The sequence below is a fragment of the Leptodactylus fuscus genome, chromosome 11 (assembly GCF_031893055.1).
Source record: "Leptodactylus fuscus isolate aLepFus1 chromosome 11, aLepFus1.hap2, whole genome shotgun sequence".
Taxonomy (NCBI): domain Eukaryota; kingdom Metazoa; phylum Chordata; class Amphibia; order Anura; family Leptodactylidae; genus Leptodactylus; species Leptodactylus fuscus.
This window is the reverse complement of record NC_134275.1, coordinates 28,618,657-28,638,428: the sequence shown is the minus strand read 5'-3', so window position 1 is coordinate 28,638,428 and position 19,772 is coordinate 28,618,657. Positions and strand designations below refer to the sequence as shown.

Here is a 19,772-nt window from a genome sequence, read left to right as displayed (position 1 = left end):
AGTCAATCACTTGAGAAGGGCTAGCAGTGGGCGGGATAGCTTAGCTAGGGAGACAGGGAGGGGGGTGTAATGGAGTGAGTGAGGAGGGGGGAGAAGTGACAGGGAGGTAGTGTGGAAGGTACAAAGGAAGTTATATAGTAGGAAGTTAACAACTAGTAAACACATGAAGAAGATTAGAGATGAGCGAGTAGTATTCAAAACGGTAGTTTCGAATAGCACGCACCCATAGCAATGAATGGAGCCGGGGTCAGCATCCTGCCGCTTAACCCCCTGCGTGCCGGCTGCGTCCATTCATTCCTATGGGTGCATGCTATTTGAAACTGCCGTTTCGAATACTACTTGCTCATCTCTACAAAAGATACCAGGAGCTCTGATATACACCAAGAAATCACTCAAAACACTGCTAAAAGTATATAGGTGTACTTTTAACCCATTAATGGCACTAACAGACATTTAAAAAAATATTTTTTTTTTGCCCGGAAAACCCCTTCAATAATGGCAAGTCAATAAATTAGCTTTTTGGCCTTCGTCAAAAGGGGTACTATGTCTCATTAAGAAATGGTACGTAAATTTGGTGTGATCAGCCTTTAGAGGAGGAATCCTGGAAGTGATGCTATGAGTCCTGATCATCCAGTCTATCTGGATTTACACGAAGAGCCAGAAGAATTGGAGCAAGCCTATATCCACAGAAGATCTGGGCTTAGTTCTCCAAGAGGTCTGGAACAACCTCGCTGCCAAATTCCTTCAAAAACTCTCTGTAAGTACTGAGAAGAACTGATAGAAGTCAAAGGGCAAAAGTCTCACCAAATATTGATGGGGTTTAGATTTTGCTTTTCTTCTTTTAATTACTTTTTAATTTACATAAATAAGCTATTAACACTTCTATTTTTGTAAACATTCTTACTTTGAAAAACTTTCACATGTGCCTAAAACTTTTGGACAGTACTGTATATTTTATGTGGAAGAAATCCAAACCACAGGTAATTTTCATAACTAAAAATAAAAAATGAAGATAAAAATAAACATATAAAGCGTAATAGGTAGCCAAAGATATTCGGTTTTCTCCCCACCCACCATTCTGGGTAACTTCAGCAATAATATAAATTTTCTATTAGCGACTTCTTTGTCACTACCCACATCACAGTGATGAGCTAGACTCACAAGATGAGCTCCTTCCTTCTGATGTGATACCACGCAGGATGTGCTGGAGATATGTATAGATGTGGAGATATTAATTTAACCGCTTCATAACCATGACAATTTCCCTAATGTTACATTTTTAAATTTCAGTGATACACAGCGCTTTTTTTTTTGTCGTTTTATTTTTGCATTTTTTTACTAACTAAAAAAATATAGAACAGTGCCTAATTTTTATCTTTATCTTTTTTTTTTTAATGTATTTTTGTCTTAATATACCTTCCTGCGGCATTTTAATATCTCCCTGCTCCTGCATGATCTTGTGTAGCCGCAAACTCTGCAAGGATATACCAGTAGTCCTTGCAGAGTTAAATGCTGATCTTCCAGATGACATGGGATAGGGGCGGTCAGCAAGCAGGTGTGTCCGTTGACTATTTACTGCTACCTTTTAAATCATTTTCCAATTTCAATTTCTTTCACCACCTTATTTCTATGAACAGTGTTTGAACAAGAGTACTGGACATTTCTATAGGGTTAAAGAAGACCTTTCACTACCACTGCCAAGTCCGACTCTTTTCATTATTTAATAGTCTCTTGTAGCCCCACCATTCCTGAGCAATCAATGCTGTTAGTTTTGGTGCCTCATATGCTAATTAGGCTCCATGCTGTTGGATGGGCAGTGTCAGGCAGGAGCAGACAAGGGGTGTGATTCTCAGCTGTGACACTGGCTGCCTCTGAATCGCACCCTTCATTTTGTTCCTGTAGGGCCAGCCATTGAAATGAATGGTCAGTGTTCTTGCTGTGCAAAGCATGGCTAGCACACTGAAAATACCCATGTTCTTTACACAAAAGAATCATATATGGGGATTCCACTGCTGCCCCTAATGTTGGCCATATACTCTCTATGCCCCAACAGCTACCTCACCCAACTTTCCCATACATATGCAAGGGGATAAAGCTGCTGCGAGTGGTGCAAGACCCTCTAAAACATAGGACATTTCTCTAACTGGTGTATTCTCTATGGTAATTACCTTTGAACTTCTGGCAGATGACTAAGAACTTGAAGAAATAAGATGAAAAATCATCTTATTTCCTTCCTACAATATTGCAGGATTTTCTACAAAAATGAGTGAATTTTGGAAGGGCCAAGAGATTGCCTACTCAATTGATCTACTCAACATGACTCAATAGTCTGGCTATGACTTATCATTTCTGTATAATGAGCAATATTGCAGCAGACACACTGGATTCTCTATCATCAGCTGAAGTCTATCCAATCCCAGATTTACCATAAGTGAGCCACTGCAAGTGTAGATCTTTTTGGATGTACGTCCTTATCTTATGTGTATCGATAACCTAATACCCAGTTGGCAATATACTCTTACATTTTTAGAACAATGAAAGTGGTAGATGAAAATATACTTAGATATGTCAAAAATGTTGACAAGTCTTTAAAACGTGCCATACATCATATGTAGATCCCATGTATGCTGCTACAACAGCTCTGATACAGTGAGGCATAAACTTCAGAAAGCCTCTTTGGGTGTCTGAGATATCTGGCATTAAGACAGACAGACATGTTCTTCGATTGGACAGAATTTCTGTGAGATTGCTTATGGGTGTCAATCTTGTTCCCACAGGTGACGCTCCCACCTGTACTCACAGACCAGACCTCCAAAATGCTTCCTGGGATGACATGGACCGGACTACCGAACTGACAGGCTGTAGTCGACTACCGTAAAATGCATGAAGACTCCTTATATAGAGAGATTGTTTAACCTACCAAAAATTTACATAATCTACTAATAAACACAGTGCTACACCCAAACCTTACAATAGAAATATTCTAAATGTAATCAACCAACAAATACATTAAAATATCAAAGCATATTTATTATTAAACACAAAGGAACAACATAAATCCAATAAAAACATTAAAAATAGAAGAGATGGAGGTCGCCGCCCTACGACCCACTATACCAATTAATACAGATATCATAGGTCAAGACAAAAATTCATCCACACAAATCAATATTCATGTATATATATGATATATAATAATTAATAGTCAATAAACATGATAAGATAGTGCCATGGATTTATATGGTCTCAGAATTTGCAATAACAATAAAGAAACATGATTGTCAATAAAAAAAAACTCCATCAAATAGAATTACATATATGGCAAATGTGTTAATCGGCAACCATCGGGACATGATTCTGAGGGCAGAGATGGGGGGACATGAAACTGGGGGCAGAGATGGGGGACATGAATTTAGGGGCAGAGATGGGGGGACATGATTCTGGGGGCAGAGATGGGGGGACATGAATCTGGGGGCAGAGATGGAGAGGACATGATTCTGGGGGCTGAGATGGGAAGGACATGAAACTGGGGGCAGAGATGGGGGGACATGAATCTGGGGGTAGAGATGGAGGGACATGAATTTAGGGGCAGAGATGGGGGGACATGATTCTGGGGGCAGAGATGGAGGGGGGACATAATTTACAGGTGACTGTAGGAGGATTATACTGTGCGCGGGCACATGAAAAATGAATGAGAATGGGCGGAATCAACATAAAAGTGGGTGGAGCTAAATTTGCCGCGGTGCACTACGCGCAACACAATTTATCCCTCTTTCAGTTCTACAGAAGTTGGGAGGTATGATACCTGATACCAGTCACTATACCTGATAGCAGTCATTATAAAGCTTTAGGGTGTCTATAGAATTATTCATCCCCATGTTATCCATAATCTCCATGATAGAGAGCAGTGCACTCCATGCTAGAGCTGCTGCTGTCCCCTAGCCCGTGTCCATGCGGTGAGGCACCTGTAGCCGCCGCACCAGTGAGGAGGGCGCTCCCGCACGGTTCCTCCCCTGCAGCCTGCGCTCGGGGGCGCGCACAGGAAGTCTGGCGGGAGCGCGCGTCCTGGATGTGTCGCCTCGCTAACTGCGGAGAGGAGCTGCGGGGAGCGGGCTGAGGTGAGGGGGCACTGCCGGCGCTGTGAGGGCTCTGCAAAAGTACGACCTCGTCCTCCATGACAGAAAGTTACCGTAAAGGCTGCTCTACTAACTTTTCCCTGTGAGCTTACTGACGCGGTGTACTCAAGTGTGTGCGGAGTGTGAGAGCAGCTGTGAGTGTGTGTACGTGGTCAGTGAGGTGAGTGCGGGGCTCACAGCTGTCAGCGAAAGGCGCTCTGAAACCGGACAGTGTGGACACGACATGTCTTGCTGTCACGTTCCCCACACTTTTGTGTAAGTCACAGATGTTGCAGAATCCTTGTGTGTTGCACAATAACCCGCAACTCCCCCCAGAGCTGGTGAACATGGACGTATAGTCAAGGCAATTGCCTGCAGAGCAATTCCCTCACATAGACCTAATGCTCAGTCCTCAAATTCCCCACAGCTGCTCCTCCTGGCACTGCCAGTGGCCCCCACAGCTGCTCCTCCTGGCACTGCCAGTGGCCCCCACAGCTGCTCCTCCTGGCACTGCCAGTGGCCCTTATACTTTACCACCACATCTACTGGTATAGCCATGTGGGCCCAGAATGGCAAAAACACATAAGTAAATGCAAGCCGATGGTGTGGGGAACTACAGAGCCCAGCAGTGCATATCTGGTGTTGTACTAGTCCGCCGCCACTTGTGTGTCTTTGTATATTTCATGCAATATTAATTGTTCGCTCTATTAACCCCTCAAGTCATTTAAAAGAAATTTCCAAGATTTAATACAATTCTTTGGAATTGCAAAGATCAAGGGGCAGAGATCCCTGATAATTTCTAAATTTAGGGATTGAAGGCTCTCAACGTTTTCTTCCTTTATAGAGAGATTTGGGATTAGCATGCGTTATACAGTGTGTGTGTGTGTGTGTATATATATAATGTTTTATTTGCATTTATCCCAATTTGAGCTGAAGGGGCCCTATGATTGGTCGGCAACGTCTACCTGTACATTCTAGCTTTGGCACCTGGACCTGCCAATGTCAATAGTGGCATATCAGAGGTTGTGTTGTCTTGTTTTTTTTGGTGTCCCTTTAATAAGCTTATAAGCGGGTACAGTTTAGTGCTTGTTTTGTGCTGGATACATGAGGGCAACATTCACACTGAAATTAGAACTGTGATCAGAATAAACTTCATGCCATTTGGTGAATTTTTTTTTGGTTCCGTTACTTTTATTTTGAAATGTTTCACCTGTAAAATCAAAAACTGCGTCAAAGCTGCATGTAGTACTAACTGCACCTGACTGCATTGTGTGAATGCAGCCTACATTTTAAATCACAAAATGTGTCTTCAATATAGATCTCTCCTGAGAGTAAAAGATATCGGCATAGTGACATACCCAATCCTCCTCCTTCACCAATGTCTGTCATCGTGGAAGAGTTAGAAGACACCCATACACACACATGGCTGTCCCCAAATTGCAGATTCAGCTGACATTCATGTAATGTATACAGTAAAGCAGGCTGTACATGTCAGGCCCAGTCCACATCTGCGTTCGGTATTCCGCTTGGGTCCCCCCGAACGGAATACGGAACGCATTAAAAAGTGGTTAGCAAAGAAACCACAGGGACCCCATAGACTATAATGGGGTCCGTGTGTTTTCTGTGCGGTGTCCACACGAATCATGCAGAGAGAAAAGTACTGCAAGACACCCTGAACGGAATACTGAACGCAGATGTGAACTGGGCCTCAAATATCGGCTGGATGGCTGTGTTGACTCATTTTCAGTCTCAACTTTTCTCCCCTTTAACACAAAATGAGTGGGTATGTTAAGGCTGAGTTCACACGGAGTTTTTTGGTTAGGAAAAATCCGCTTAGTAAAATTTTAGACACGTAAGTTTTTTTGACAAGTTTTTTAAAGGTGTTCTTGGAATGTGGCCATGAATAATCTTCTTAAAAATGCCTTGCGGTTTTTGGGGTGGTTTATGTCAATTCCGCATCAAAAACCGCGTTCAAAAAATGCGAGGCAGATTTTTTTCAGGCGAAATCCGCCTGAAGAATGAACATGTTGCTGCTTTTTTCCGCTAGCAGAAGAAAATGGCAAGCAGATTACATACGACTGTATTGTGAGGCGTGTTTTGGAGGAGGATTTTGAGGCGGATTCCTGAACAAAAAAACTCTATGTGAACTCAGCCTTAGTGCCAACATTAACCACGTTTATGCTTTGGCCTTAGACTAGGATACCAATAATCAGATGATCAGTCACATGATCACTACTATGTAGCTCTATGACGGTTCTGACTGTAATTGTCTTGCACATGCCAGGGAGCGCCCTCTATTGGTTTGCAACACTGAGGCACCTGACTTACTAATTACATCATGGAAGACAGATTTGCATATTCTTCCCATGTAATTCTCATGTGAGAGTAGAGGGTTACATGGCACTTACCTTTATTATGAATTTATGGTTTCATAAGTTTTGTCTTGTTTTTTCTTTTCCCTCGTGGATTCAGAAAACTGACATGTTGCAGAGGTACGGTAAACATAATGCCTCCGGGTCTGTGTTAGGGTGCATGCACACGGAGTAACGCTCCGCTCATTCTGTCACGTAAACACGTGTCAGAGTGACCACTGTTAAAACAGAATCCCATTGATTTCAATGGGTGCCAGTCTTACGCGTGCTACACATTGAAATCAATGGGAGGCTTTTAAACCCATTGATTTCAATGTGTAGCGCGCGTAAGACCGGCACCCATTGAAATCAGAATGTGTCAGAATGAGCGGAGTGTTACTCCGTGTGCATGCAGTTTGCTGCAGTGCACGAGGAATTGCTTTGCTTGTGAGCTCTTTGGCCCAAGAATGGACTCTATATTTGCAGTATAGGATCAGAAATTGGTGAACGTGTATGCTTTTGAAAATGGAGAATTTTTGGTGTATACTTGTAAAAACTGAGAATTTTTGCCTAAAAATTTTATATGTTAAAAGTATAAAGAATCCGACCTTTAATACTGGGCAGCAGGTTGTGGTCCCCTTTGTTGTATATAAGTTATACAATATGTTACATTTATACTATTAGATAAATATACAGTATATTACTACATTTTGATACATTGTATGTTTGTGTTGGTCTGTGCACAGGATGTGAACACTGACATAATGAAGTAATGAGAAGTTTGGTGACTTCAGTCTAATGATAATGGTGACTTGACTACACTAAATTGCTGAATTTCCATTTGTAGCACCTTGCACGCACCAGAACTGCTTTTTGTAGCTATTTTACACCTCTGTAGGAGGCCCTTCTAGTAAGCCTTCATACTTCAAATGTATGGCACATTATCTGATAACAAGTTCCCCGTGGTGAGTCAACATCAGGAGTAAAACCTTCTGCAGGAGCTGTGCAGTAAAAGGGTCATGCAGCGTAACAAAGTACGAGAAGTTGCTGACTGGATATTAGCTTTGTGTAGAAGAAGTACTGAAAGCGATATAAAAGTTTGAGGTGACGGGAAATTTGTAGACCACAAGCTGGGCCTTATTCTTCACTCATTGTGTGGTTCAGGGATTTACACATAATACCGATGTGAGATTGTTCTGTTCTCTCTGTATCTCTAATTCAGTAGAGAAGAGTGGCATGGGCGACTCTCCGTAGAGAGGAATTGGTGGAGGTCACACGGATTACACTTTTGTGGTGTCTAGTAATGAAACTTCTTTAGTCTACTTTTAGAACATGGAGATTAAACCTGTGTGTACTCAATTCAGATTTCTGTTAGCAAAGGTTGTAAGATTCTCAGGAAAATCTGACGCATGCAGCTATGTACTATCCAGTTACATTTTGTTTGTCCATAGGTTCCCACGTTCAGTGACATGGTAAATATTTCTTTGCAGTGGCCTCGCCAAATGTTAGGATAGGCCTACACCAGTCTGACACTCTATTAAAGGGGTTATCCTGGGACTTTTATAAACTTCCAGCCCAGGTTCCTTGGGTTTCCAGGTTAGTATTCTCAGTACCTTCACCTGCCACATAAATTGCTGCGCCTTTTCCTCAAAATTAAAAGAAACCCCAGTATTACAGATAATATTAGTGAACATGAAAAGGAGGGACTAAGGTACCAGGTGCTGGTTCCAATCCCATGACCCAAAGTTATAACCAGTCTGGAAACCTGAAAATCTGATGAAAAAGAACCGAGGCCAGAAGTAAGGCTTGGTTCACATCTGCGTTCGGTATTCCGTTCAGGGAGGCAGCTTGGGGACTATAGGAGCTGGATTTACTATAGTCAACCAACCCTTATAGTATAGGTAAATTACCTTTGAGATCAGAAGAGGAGAGAGCAGAGTGACCCTGAGCATTGGAACCAGGTCAGGCCAGAACCGATGGGTCCATGATCAAGAATCTGCTGGATACAGCAAGCTAAATGTAAGTCCCCGGACAACCCCTTTAACTTGGGAAGTGAACTCTCCATGAATTTGACTTTTTTTTTTTATACCATCCTACAGATGCTTAATCAGATTGAGTTCTGAAGAATTTGGAGACTGAGTCAAAACATTGAACTTGCTGTTGTTAGACCATTCCTAAGCAGTTTTGACCAGGCCATTGTCTTCCATTGCTCCATGGTCCAGTTCTGAGTCTCAAATGTCTACTATAGAAAGTGTCTGAAGAGTCTTAAGCTATTTATGGCAGCAACTTGTGTATGGGGATAAATGATTGATTGCTGAAATCCCCAAAGATCAGGAGGACGGTCACATGGATGGTCCATGTGAATGGTGTTGCTCCAATCACTTTTATGGGGCTGATGGAAAGTGCTGTTGATGGCACTTCCCATTTAACAGTACAAACAAATATAACAAACCATAATATATTTCAGCGAAAATCTTCTTCTTTGACTTACCAGACTGTCTCTTTCCCCTAAATTGACACTCACTCTGAAGTATCTGCTGTGGTCTGTCTTAGCATCCCAAGATGGACTGTAACTCTCAAGGGATTGTTTCCACAGAAGTCTATGAAGTGGGAAGGAGGGATGAGTGAGAGAGGACAAAAGACTTTTTTTTTTTTCTACATCAGTTCTGTAATGTCTTTCACAATGTTTCCCGAGTGAGGGCATACATCATGGTCGATTTTTTTTTTTTTTTTTTTTTTTTTTTTTTTTAGCTAATTGTTTAAGGATTGGACCTTTCTTTTCTTTATTGCCACCATCAAAATATACTAATAAACTGCCTGTAAGTAATGAATAATCTTCTTTCTGTAATTTCCAACATGCCACATATTCTTTTGGCAGACAAAACTGGTTTTTTTTTTTTTTTTTGTTAAATCGATCAACAGGCGAAATGTATATGACCTTAAATCTAGTGTGTATGGCTACCCCGTAACGCTTTGTTCTTATGACTGAGCTGAAACTTGGCTGAGTACAGAGGGAGAACCATGCAGCGTTCATTTATTTTTTCATGGACCCCTTGACCTCAGTGGGTGAATTGGGTTTGCAAAAATAGTCCCAGCTGTCAGATCCTTGGGAAAAAAAAATAGAGCAGATTACAGGTGCCTCATGGCAGATAAACCTGATCATCTTAAGGGGCACATTTTAGGAAATTGCTCTGCAGTAGCTGTTTTGTGCTATTGAACCGAACGGGCATCCTCTTATATCCCCATGTACCTCGACGAGCCTCCAGCACCACAAACCCTGTCACCAGGTCTCAAGTTGTTTCCTTGAACCACTTTTGGTAGGAAATATTGCGAAGGCAAATGTAACACACGATATACTGCCTAACCCAGTTGTCTAGCCAACACAATATGCCCCTTCTTAGAATATTTTCATTTTAGTTGTGGTGTGAATTGAGTAAGACTTTATGGACAAGGCTGTATTTACACTGCCATAGAGCGACACTAATTCTCTACTTCAGTCCCTCCTCTGTATGCCTCAGATTTCAGAAATTTTGTACAAATTTGACAGGAAAAAAGTGGAGGTATTCTTGTCTCGGAGCATTACTTTTGGCGAATCTCTTTTTGTTGACCATGCATGTTAAAGAGTTTGGGGGTAATAAGAAACAAGGCTAAAACAGTGAGGTGTGTATTTAAATGTGTGTATTTACTTGCTTTTTTGTAATATGTTAAAGGTGTGATTTTTTTTTTTATTTTTTTTTTTTACTGCCCTACAAGGATGAGTTATGCCGGTGCCCGACGTGGCATAAACGCTGCAGTTTGGCCATGGTAAAAACTGCAGCATTTTACAGTCACTGCAAAGTGGATGGGATTTACTACATTGCAGAAAAATATGCACAGCAGAAATGCTGTGATTTCCAAAACTGTTGCAGTTTTAGAACTCCTAGAATGTCAATTATATCTATGGTGACAAGGACATTTGCTGGTTATCCGGTGACGATCCATTTCTAGAAACAGATCATCACTACTACTCCTCCCATTATACTTGCTATCCAGGCTGCTTTGGCAAGACTGCTCCTCCTTCTGTACTGATTCTGTGGGGTGCGTGCTCTTCTCCACTACCGCTGCCGGTAATTCACTTCTACTGGGCATCCACTCATGTGCAGTAGAGGTGGATCATCGCTGGAGGAGGAGAGCTCGCATAGGCTCATAAGAAGAAGTGTAGAGGATAAGTATATAATATGGGATGAGGGTTGGGCTAAGTAGGTAGGGAAGGGCGGGATATCTAGAGAGACAGGGAGGGGGTTTATGGGGGGAGTGAGGAAGGAGGTGGGGTAAAGTGAGAGTGGTTAGCGAGAAAGCAAAAGCAAGTAAACTAAAGTAGGAGATACCAGCAGCTCCCATAGACCCCAGAAATCACTCAAAACAAGGCTAAAGGTATATGGGTGCATTTCTTAACCCATTAGTAGCACTAACACACTTTTTTTTTTTTTTTTTTTTTGCCTGGGAAACCCCTTTAAATATGCTGCTAGTATGAGATGTGCCAGAATTTTGAGTTAGGCCTCTTAATAATGTTGCCATATCTCAGCAGGTCCTGAATCCTATAGCAGCCCCTTACTGGTGTAGATTTCAGTTCTGGCGCATGTGACCTCCTGAGTTGTGCCACAATTCAGAGAACAAAGCCTCATTGTAATGCAAGTGCTTGTAGAAAAGGAGGAAATAAGGTGTATGAAACGTCAGCCATAATAAATTCTCCCACTATATAATACATTCGGGCCATTGAGATTTTGGTTTATATAATTACCTTGTAGGCGATTTCTACATCTCCTCTTTACCGTGGTCAGGTGACTTACACGAGCACTTGGCCCGAGTTCCAGCAATGAAACCTCTAGTGGTTTAATATTTTATCACCAGTCCTGTTGTATTTTAGAAGGGCTTTTTTGGTGGGACGTTCCCTTGGTAGACAGTGAATAATATGTAGTAGTAATATAGGAAGAGCTGTAAAAATACTTCATGTTCTGCAGATGGTGCTGATGCATGTTTTTTATGGACGTCCTTGTTTTATGGTGAAATCTCGGTTTCATCTTCTGTGCGGTGGTTGTGTTGCTCATTTGTACACACCTCCTTTATGCGAGTTGCTCAATCCCTAGCATGCCTGGCACACTTGTGTGCAGTGTTTTGGTATGGCTGTTTCTCATTATGGGCCCCACCTTGAATAGTTGGGGGCTCCTGCCAATGTAGGCATGGAGTAGTAGAGAGGAGTTTGCATTCTTCGGCATATAACATTAGATATCTAAGCATCAGTTGCTGCCCCCTCTCCCTCTATATTTCACTTCCAACACTTCACATTCACACTTTGGCAGAGGTTTATCTGTTTCATCAGCTGTGTCAACACATCTCATGGCTAAAAAAGAAACACACATACACACACATATGTACACGCACACATGCACGCTTTTTTTAACAAATGGCAACTGAATGAGTTAAGGGTATATGGGAAATATTTGCCTGTTAATATCCATGAGGCTTTCTGCATATTAGGCACTAACACCATCAGTAAGACTGGCCATACACAGTGACATGCCTTGCTGGCACCTATGGTGAGACATCTCCCTGTTGTAGAAGTTTTTAGGAAATAATAAATATTTCTAATTATCAGAAGAGATCAAAATCTCTGATGCACAATCCTCACAACCTGACTATAGCTTTATATAGAGTTTAAAGGGACCTCGTAACCATTAAAGGGACCTCTACATTTCTACTTGCATGAGTTAGTGTGATGCAGTAACCATTAAAGGGATTTATGTTTTTATGGCCTATCCTATCTGATCAGTGGGGCTGACAACTATCCCCTATTAGCTGTACAGGGCCACTTCCAACACCCGGACTACCTACAACTCAGGGCCAGAAACAGTTATCTCTGTGCCCATGCCAAGGTGCCTGTACTCTCATTGAAGTCATTAGGATCTGAGTTGCAGTGCTGTAGCTCAGCCCTGTGCTATGCCATAAAAACCTAAATCCTGGACAACCCCTTTAAGGTGCCCATATGACTTGTCATCTGCATAAGGCTTAAAGGTGTTGCGCTAAGATTACAATTTATCGCCTATCCACAGGATAATGGATTGTAGCGGAGCGGCGGTATGCCTGTGCAGCCTCCACACCATTGAGACGGGGTTACAAGGGACTCCTGTTCTTGTGATTGGTGAGGGTGCAGCATCAGATTTCAACAGATCCGACACTTCTGTGGATAGCTAATATATTGGCACAATCCTTATAAACCATTGGGCCCTGGTGTTCAGTTTGGGAGATCAAGGTGAATTCCTGAGGTTTGGTCCTTTATCGAGTATCTGATAATCCCTTTAAGAAAAGCAGTCTCTCCACAGTTCTTTGCTTCCTGATGTAGTAGTAGTATTTTTTTTTTCTAGAAAGAAGCAATGCAGGCAAATATTTGTGTGATAAATCATTAAACAAGGTTACACATCTGAGTACTGAAGTGTGAAAAAAAATTTTTTTTCCTTACAGTTGCAAGTAGTGTTACACTGGTTTTACACTTTGAGTTATCTTCTGATATAGCGACAAGTCAGATGATAAGATGAATGATGTCTGTGAACTATAATCTTCAGTGGCTCTTTGCATCCATGTTCCCTGTAGAACAAGATGAGACCCCATGTCAAAGATTTATCACCTACTTTACCATCTCCGTCAGTCCTATAGACTTTAAATGGAGCACCAGGGTCTATTCGTGACCACCTCTGCATTCAGATGCCCCTAAAACAGACTGCTCAGGACCCCATTCTAGTGTTTGCTGTGACCCCCACCAATCAGGTTTATTACCTCTCCTATGTATAGGCAATAAATGTATGTCTTTTTCTCAATGTCAAGGGGGTTTGTTTCAGACCACCCTGTTCCTTTGAGTTCTTGAGGGTCCCAAGCTGACACACCCTTACCAATGTTAATGAACTTTACACAGATCTTGCACAAGGTTTCCATTGTCTCTAGTTGAAGCCCAGCAATAGGAAGAAGGATAACCTTTCTCCGTTCCCTCTTGCCAGTATATATCTTTATTTGTGTAAAAATTGTAGATCATGAATAGGCCCAAAAATGGAAAACCAGTGAGGTTAAGGACATATAAAAGAGGTCATCTGCAGGATTTCCATAGCGGACATCCCACAGCAGACTTGCCTGCTGAAAAAATATCCGAAATTGGTTTCTAATGTGGCTTCGCTTTTCCTTGCAGATCAACATTGCAAAATTTTGATTCAGTTTTAGCTGAGATTTTTTGGAGCCAAAGCCAAGGATGGCTACAAAGGGGATGGGAAATGTATAGGATTTTCTTATACTTCTCTCTTCTACTCATTCCACAACTGGCTTTGGCTCAAAAAAATGTGACAAAAAGCTGCGTTTCCACAACAGGGAACCTCAATCTTCAAAGCCGCAGCAGGGATAAAAGCAATAATTGGTGTACTGTGGGTTCACAACCCTCAATGTAAGATATTTTGTGCTTTAGGTTTTCTTTTTCTTAAATCATATCCACTGCACTAGTACAGTACATTGTAGCAGGTTAGCGGCTGCTGATTCCACAGTAACTAAGCACATGCTCCGTTTGTCCCAGCCTAGGGCCCCATACACACGACCATAATTGTGTGCAGAACCTATGGCACATGGAATCCATATTTTCCACCAACACTTGTGATTTGCAAAAATTTTGTCTCGATCTTACAGTCCCCACACAGATTCATCAAAAATGACAAATGTGTGTATTGGGCCTTAGGAATGAAAGTCTGTGTGTTATCCATAATAGTGGATAGCACACAGTCCAAACTTATGGCCGCATGGGGCTTGGGCTAGATGAACATCCACAGTAAGATGCATTTTTCACTGTGTTTTTTATTATCTCTTTTAACAGCATTTATTTAGGTCAGAAATATCCTAGGAAGATGTTAACTTCAGCACATTACTGAAAAGTATATATAGGCATTTTTTGTTTTCGTGTTTTTTGTTTTTTTGTTTTGTTCTATTTTTGGGATCAATGTTTATTTGGTGTTTTTTCCCATAGGCTTTTCGGTAAGCTTAAAAATGCTAGAAAAATGGTATAAAAAAAAAAAAAAAAAATTCCCGCAGCAGACACTATAAAAACACTGGAAATATTTGGCGTAAGGGGAGTTTTTGAAATCTGTGTCGCTGCAATTCACTCCAGTTTTAGCAAACCTTGCATCATTTTTCATACGTTTGGCACATCTGTAAGTCTTCCACTTCTGTCCCAAGACGTTACTGCACTTCTTACGTCAGCCCCTACTGCAGTGAGTTTGCAACATTTTTTGGCACTTTTTCAAAATTTAGCATTGAAGAGATGTTACGTAAATCAACATGATGAGCTAACCCTGTCCCATTTATAACCGTGGAGTCTGTCGTGTGAAAGTCCCGCACAGCGCAACATTTGTGGGCAAAAAAAGCTGCAAAAGTTAGAAAACCAGATGATTGTTACACAAATCTAAGGGTTTTCTTAGCATTAAAAAAAAAATTGATTCTGATTGTTCTTAACGTGTGGGTTTTCATATTTTACCTTCCCTCTCAGCAACTATGTGGTTAAGGTGGTGACTTTTAACATTCTTAAGAATTTCTGGTGTTTTCCTTTTTCGGAGCTGAGAAATGTGGCAACTGGCCACTGGTTTTGGAAATAGCTGAAATTCCCCTGCATTTTTTTTTTCTGAGTTCTCAGAAATCCTGCCATAGGATGAAAACAGAGAATCCTGATGTTCTGGTCATTCGAGGGTCTAGATAACTTTCATTTTTAATTTTTTGGTTTGGCCAAATAACGTATAGTAAATGGTTTTTACATTACTTTGAAAGTGAAATCTTCAGTTTCCACCAGTTCTATTTTAAGCACGAAATCTATGAAAATTTCTGTGGTTGTCGTCCTACTCAGAAATAGTTAAAAATATACATATTTTTTTTAAAGGGTTTTTTCCGAGAGATAATATTGATGACTTAATCTTAGAATAAGATCAATATCTGATCTGTGGGGATCCAGTACTTGTAAATACCGTACTTGCATCCCCCATGAAATTAAAATTTTGGGGTATCTTTCTTATTTTCCATGTATGTTTTTGGAGCGTGGGAGAAATCCTATATAACTAAAGGAAAACCACACAAGCACGTGAACGAGAAATAGACTCCATGCAGATGTTGTCTTTGGGAAGATTCGCACTAAGGATACAGCAGTATAGAAGTCTATATAGTGCTGTTCCTTTTGGAAAAATGGAAGGCTACATTGACAACTAAGGCCACATACACATTAGGGATGCTGGACCAGAGAATCTGCCTCATATACTGACCGGTTTTCTCGAACTGAGCCAAATCCGAACAAGGCTCCTAGCATAATAGAGATCTATGATGATGTAGTTCCCCCCCCCCTTGTGGCTCTAGTAACTATACTCCATATATCCTGTGGTAATGAGGCCATGGGTAGGTAGGGACTCTCAGTGTAATGGTTACACTCAGTTGTCAGTGCCTCAAGCATTATAATAGGGCAAATGTAGGCTATGCCTAAAAATGGACATTTCATAAGAGCCAAAAGGTTCTCTTTTATGGATTCTGCCTCTGTTCTGACCCTAATACTGTATTAGATGCTTGTAATATTGTACTGCAGAAGGTGCACCTGCCGACCGTGCATGTGTATGTGGTATATATGAAGTCACCATGTGGTCCCTACTGCGAATCCTTCTGGCACACTTATGTAAAACTGCACCTTTAAAGTGGATTCTTGCCTTTTATTGTTTTATAGCATGTCAGTAAATCTCTAAAACATCATTGTCTCTGGATGAAAGAAAATATATTGCAATGATGGCATTGGCATTTTGTTAAAAAAAATAAATAAAAAAATTAGGGGTTGTAGGCTGATATAAGCTGCGATACCTGTAAAACTAAAGGAAGGGTTTCCCTTTATGGTGTAGCTCTGGATCTAATGTAGACTGAAGACATATTGAAGGAACCTTCTGAGATTTTTCTTAACGTTTTCTTGGGACTTCTGCTCCCACTGTGATTAAAGAACACATTAGCGGTTTGTCATCGGCTGCCGTCTCATATTAACACAAGGTCACCATCAGCATTCTCTGGAGTTGATGCAATATTTCACTATGTTTACATATTTAGCATCTTGCCATAAATATCTTTGGTCTTACACTTCCACAATAAATCACTGATTTCCAATTTACCTACATCACACTATAGAATCGTATAAGGATGTGGTGCCTGCTGTATGGACACCGGCACAGTCCGAATAACTGAGTCTTCTTATTGTCATATGCAGAGATATTAGTTTTTGGAAAGGCTAACAGGTATTCTTCCTGATTCACCATATTCTTGCAAGGTCAGCTCCTCCAAGTGTTGATGTGTTCTTAATGATGAGAGTGGAAAAAGTCCCTCCTTGTTACCTCTGGCAGAGGTTCTCACCAAGAACAAAATCCAATATGAAATCCAATATGCTAAATCCAATATGCTCAACCCTCTGGACCTCTGCAGTTTGGGAAGAGTCATGAGACCCCCAAACTCATTAGACAATCAGCCAATTCCACCGTAATCTTTTTTTAGGGCCATATATATATCTAGGGCTTGTTCACATCTGCGCCCTGAGTTTCAGGTTTCCGTTTCCTGGCCGAAACTGGGCAGGAGACGGAAACTGCAGGCTATTTTCAAAGCCATTCAAATGAATGGGTTTGAAAAGTGTCCGGCCATGAGTGCCGGTGACAGAAGACGGAAACCTGAGAACAGAGTCTGGATGCTGGTGTGAACTCAGCGTTAGGTGTACCGCAAGCTGAGGAATCCCATCCACTTTGCAGTTAATGTAAAATGTTGTGGCCAAATCGTGGCATTTATGGTACGTGGGGCCCAGGCCTAAAAGTGTTTTCTGAGACCGTTACCAAGTACAAGATGCCAAATGCCACACATGCTTGTGATCCATTTGATGTTTTCTTTTTTGACATATGTCCACCCATTCAAAGGCTACGACTCCTATATGTACACTAGTTCCGATTCGTGTGGGCGGGAACCTTCTGTATATCTGTGAGAAACCAAAAATGTTCCTGCCCACTTGGATAATCAGAGCTAGTATACATATATCCTTCCATGGGCCATATGTTTTTAGCGGGTGGATGGTTTTTCAAAAGAAAAACACTCTATTGTCCATTGTATTCTTTGCACAAAGTCAACTTTGCAACATGTCACCTCATAGTAGCCGTCATCTCTGGGTTTGGAACCCAACTTCTCTAGAGTCCTGAATGGCAAACCTATTTGATTATACAGCAGTTTGAAGAAATATATCCCAGCGCTCCTGAGGAAATGTCAGCTAGAGGTTAGAGCTGCTATAACCCTCAGCCTGGAAGACCCCATACTTCTGTACATTACATGACTGCCTACCCACTATTGCTGGTACTAGACATGCACATGGGTCTACAGGTCCACCTGTACATAATACCCGTCACTAGAGAACCTGCTACATGGCCAGGGTTATCCAAACAACTACCCCCCTAACAGCTTTACAGAGACTATCGGTGACTTTGGCTTTAAGAGAAACACTGTACGCTATATATAGCAAAAAGTCTGATTTACAGGAAAAGTAGTGAAAACAGAGGTTGTTTGTACGAGAATGTCCATTTGTTGATTCTGAATTGAACTCCTGAAAGTGGAGCCTCATCTAGCGATGTTATTATAAGCAATATGAGATTTCATCTGCATCGCACATACCAAGAACACCTTAGCTTGCTGTGACTCATCTGTGCACCATATGTCTTCTGAAATGAACTGCTTAGCATTGTCTGCTGAAGCTTTAGTGGCTGTTTGACATACCGAGGCAGAGATACGCGCTCAGCCTTCTGTATTCTAAGAACTTGTTAATGGTTAATACAATGTACGTAGGTAGTTTTTTTGCTTTCCACTTACGTATTTGTGATCTTTATGGTTTGGGGCACATGGGACAGTCATGGTTTGACCCCAGAGTAACATTATGAACCTATATGTACTTACATTTAGGGTATATTTATATGGCAAAAGCTCATCGGGAAAATCGGATGAGCAGTTTACTTGTGAAATCTGCGGCAGATCTCTTTTCTTTCTTTGCAATCCAGTAGGCAATTCTCAATGATCGTCCGCCTTCCCCTTTATGAACTTTCATAGGAATTTTAGGAAAATGTAATAGTTGTATAATTGATATGTCCCAATACTTATTATCATATATGATCCATTCATGAAGGTTTCGAAGTGAGGAAAACTAGAAGATCTTGCCGACCACAGCTTTGAGTTGCCCAGTGGGCTCAGATTCCCAGGCCGTATGGTCATGATGCAGATCTATCTGTACTAGGCTCCGGACTCGTAAATCTGGTTATGTTTCCACTAGTGTTGGCGGTTCTTTCGGCAGCTCTGTCAGATGCAACTGTCAGAATAGCACAACCTCGATGATCAGTATTATAAGTAAGTGGGGTCCTTGGGGGTCCTTTATTGCCCATTTGCAGTTTAGCAGTCCTGCCCCATTTGTTCTTGCCTTGTGGTCCTGGCGAGAGGTTTTTCTCTTAAAAATGTATACATTGTATTAATGGAAGGCTCCTCTTTGTGGAGATGGGGTGATGTGTTTGGCATTCTGTTTTATCGTTCAGGTGTTAAATAATTTGTGTAACATTGAGTTTGTATAAATGATATGACAGAAGTTTACATTTCCAGCATCCCCGTGTGTAAATGAAGAAGGGCTGGTGTATGTGTGGAATGTGTTAGCCATTAATAATTGTATTGGTCTCAGAAATTCACATATTCGACCCTACTGTGACGTATATAAAGTGCCATTTGTCTTGTGATAAATAGCATTCCATCTATTCCATTTAATATCTTTGTGCTCTGGTATTTCTGTGTGAAAGGATTTTACATGTGTCTGTGTTCTTGTGTCTATTTTCATACGCGGCTAAATTGCATTACTTTGGTACTGAGTATTCCAAAAATTCCAGTGGACCAGTGAGAGGAATTTGTATGCTAGTCATTTCTACAGGCAGCAAGTGTGATGTTCTCCTTCAATACACTGCAGGGGAGATGAAGCTGACATGGAGCCATTGACTAGAGTGGGTTGTCCATCTGAAGGGATTCGGCTCAGTTTGTATCTTATCTATTGACAGAATTATTATACAGTCCTATGAAAAAGTTTGGGCACCCCTATTAATCTTAATCATTTTTAGTTCTAAATATTTTGGTGTTTGCAGCAGCCATTTCAGTTTGATATATCTAATAACTGATGGACACAGTAATATTTCAGGATTGAAATGAGGTTTATTGTACTAACAGAATATGTGCA

General features: G+C 41.2%; 1 protein-coding gene across 1 annotated transcript in view; it reads left to right on the top strand.

Moving 5' to 3' along the window:
• The first annotated feature begins 4,039 nt into the window (after positions 1 to 4,039).
• The window catches only part of NEK6 (NIMA related kinase 6), a 131,075-nt gene continuing 115,342 nt past the window's right edge, over positions 4,040 to 19,772 (top strand). Inside the window, exon 1 of the mRNA XM_075259391.1 lies at positions 4,040 to 4,118. The gene's annotated coding sequence lies outside the window, so the exon portion shown is untranslated. The remainder of the gene's footprint in view (positions 4,119 to 19,772) is intronic.